This window comes from Hemitrygon akajei, chromosome 19 (assembly GCF_048418815.1).
Source record: "Hemitrygon akajei chromosome 19, sHemAka1.3, whole genome shotgun sequence".
In the NCBI taxonomy this organism is placed as follows: domain Eukaryota; kingdom Metazoa; phylum Chordata; class Chondrichthyes; order Myliobatiformes; family Dasyatidae; genus Hemitrygon; species Hemitrygon akajei.
The window spans coordinates 7,065,316-7,068,400 of record NC_133142.1 but is presented as its reverse complement, the minus strand read 5'-3'; the positions used below and the strand labels follow the sequence as shown (position 1 = coordinate 7,068,400).

Here is a 3,085-nt window from a genome sequence, read left to right as displayed (position 1 = left end):
CCCTTTTGGTCTCCCTTCCATCCCAGTCCTGAGCGTTTCCTCAAAAAGGCAACATCCATCGTTAAGGACTCCCCATCATCCAGGTCATGCCTTGTTCTCATTCCTACCATCAGGGAGGAGGTACAGGAGCCTGAAAACGCACACACTCATTGATTCAGGGACAGCTTCTTCCCCTTTGCCAACAGATTTCTGAATTGAACCATGAACACCACCTCACTTATTTTTTTATTTTTTATTTTGCATTCCATACTTAATTTGAGTATTTAACATATATATACTAATTGTAATTCACGGTGTTTTTCTATTATTGTGCATTGCATTGTACTGCTGTTGCAAAGTCAATGCATCTCACGACATATGCCTGTGATATTAAACCTGATATTAAAGAAAGGTCACGGCCCAAAACGGCTACTGTTTATTTATTTCCATAGATGCTGCCTGACTTACTGAATTCCTCATGTATTTTGTGCGTGTTGCTTTGGATTAGTCATGTAGTATTTTACAGTTTCTTGGCTTGAGATAGACCATAAGACGTTTCAGCAGAATTAGGCTATTTGGCCCATCGAGTCTTCTCCATCTGAATAAAAAAATAATTAAAAAAGATGTATAAATTCACCCCCTCCTATTGGTTAATTGAAGTCTTCTGCAGCTGCTTGCTGAGAATATACCGCATCTTCTTGTTCAAATCAAAGCAAGCACACATCTCCCAACGATGGAATTTAATAATCTTGTGTTTGATTTAAAATGGCAGTTATATTATCATAGTTAATTAGTCTTTTAATAACCATGTCGGCACACAGTGCTAACTCATTTATAAATCCTTGATATATTCTGTTACTAGTGCTTGTAAATTGCATTGTTAATCTCCGGGTAACAAACATGTGCTGGTGTCACACTTGGCTTCATTGTCTTTGGTTGATGCAAAATATTCTGAACCTCCCTCTCTATCTTCCTGACAGAATTTTAGCCTAATGGTACCTCCTCCACCATGCGAAAGACCAGGTCATCAGGCATGGGAGCAGAATTAGACCACTCAGCGCGCCGAGCCTGTTCCGATGTTCCACCACACTGGAAACTCCTCTGGTCTGAAACTCCTCCATTAAAGGAAACATTCTCACCATTCCCACCCTATCCAGGCCTTTCAATATTCATTATGTTTCAATGAGATCCCCCCTCATTCTTTTAAACTCCAGTGAGTATAGGCCTGGAGCCGCCAAAAACTCTTCGTGCATTAACCCTTTAATTTCTGGGATCATTCCTGTGAACTTTCTCTGGGACCCTCTCCAATGTCAACCCATCCCTAGATGAGCCCAAAACTGCTCACGATACTCCAAGTGCAGTCTGACCAATAACTTACCACCACACCTGCCAGCTCCCCTCCAAATCGCATCTCAGCTCCTTCTCTGTCACTGGATCCAGATTAACACACACAAAATGCTGGAGGGACTCAGCAAGTCAGGCAGAAACCTATGGAAATGAATAGACAGTTGACATTTCAGGCCGAGACCCTTCATGAGGGCTAGAAAGAAAGGGGGAAGAAGCCAGAATAAGGTGAGGGAGGAGAGGACGGTGTACAAGCTGACAGGTGATAGGTGAGATCAGCTGAGGGAGAATGTGGCTGGGTGGGGAAGGGGGATGATGCAAGAAGCTGAGAGGTGAGAGGTGGAAGAGTTAAAGGGTTGGAGAAGAAGGAATCTGATAGAAGGAAGGGAAGGAGGAGGGAGGTGATGGGTAAGTGAGGAGAGGAGAAGGGGTGAGTCGAAATCATAATGGGGAATGAGAAAAGAGAGGAAGGGAGAAATTACATGAAGTTAGAGAAATTGAAGTCCATGCCATTAGGTTTAAGGCAGAACATGAGGTGCTGCACCATCCTGAGAGAGGCCCTATCACAGCAGCAGAGGGAGCCATGGACCAGTATGGCAGAATGGGAAGTAGAATTAAAATGAATGCCCATTGTGAAAACCTGCCTTGTGGGACAGACAGAGTGAAGATGCTCGATGAAGCAGGCCTCCAATCTACATCGGGTCTCAACAGTGTAGAAGAGACTGCCCAGGGAGCACCAGATGCAGTAGATCAGGCCTCGACAGATTTGCAGGAGAGGTGTTGCCTCAGCTGGGAGGACTGTGTGTGGCCTGGATCCAAATCTTGAATCCACTGGATCTAAATCTTGGATCTCCCTCCCCAACAGTGGATGCAGAAGGAGCGTTGCCAGGAGCTTGGAGCTCCCTCCCCAGCAGCACTGAGGGAGCTCCTTTACCAGAAGGACTGCAGTGAATGCAGAAGGTGCCTTGCCAGCACAACTGGGAAATAAATACTGGTTGTCTCTGATCCTGTAGTGGACATTCAAAAGAAAAAAAAATCTTCGGTAAACTACTCCCCCCCCCCCCCCCACCTTTGTCTCGTTTCTCTCTCCTCCTGATCTACCTATTTTTTCTTACACCCACCCTGAACCCCTTCGCCCTTCTATCCATTCCCTCTGCCCATCACTCACAAAGAGCCCATTTTGGGTCCTGTCCCCCATTGTTCCTGTCTGTCCACCCCACATCCCTCTCTTTGTTCCATGCTCCATCCTCAGACCAGATCCATTAGGTCCCACCATCTCTGTCACCTCCATCCATTGTCTCCCAGCCTCTGTCAGCATCTCCACTCTCCCTCCTCCATCTGCCTAACAAACCCTCTTCCGTTCATCACCTGCCAGTTCTTGCTCCACCCTTTCTTTATACTGGCTCTCCCCCTCTATCTTTCAGACCGGATGAAAGACCTCAACCCAGAACTTCGACTCTCTATTACCCTCCAGTCACGCTCCCTGACCTGCTGAGTTCCTACAGCATTCTGTGTTGCTCCAGATTCCTGCATCTGTAGTGTCTTCAATAAATTTTTAAAAAAACAAGCCTGTGCATATTTATTCCAAAATAATCCATGCCAATCCCAGTGCACTGTCCACGGGCGCTCGACTCTGCCTTCTCTCCCATCATCTTATAGATGTGTTGACGTGCCATCTTGGGAGAAGATGGGTGAGGGGACAAAAGGCTGCCAATGGATATGATCTGAATGAACTCTACATTCAGGGGCAGATGGAAGTGGT

At 46.0% G+C, this 3,085-nt stretch overlaps 1 long non-coding RNA gene across 1 annotated transcript in view; it reads right to left on the bottom strand.

Annotated features, from left to right (window-relative positions):
• Positions 1–217: 217 nt before the first annotated feature.
• LOC140742095 (uncharacterized) overlaps positions 218–3,085 on the bottom strand; it is a 15,554-nt gene continuing 12,686 nt past the window's right edge. The window contains exons 2-3 of the long non-coding RNA XR_012102210.1: positions 1,358–1,467; positions 218–577 (exon numbers count right to left, since the gene is read on the bottom strand). This is a non-coding gene — a long non-coding RNA (uncharacterized lncRNA). The remainder of the gene's footprint in view (positions 578–1,357; positions 1,468–3,085) is intronic.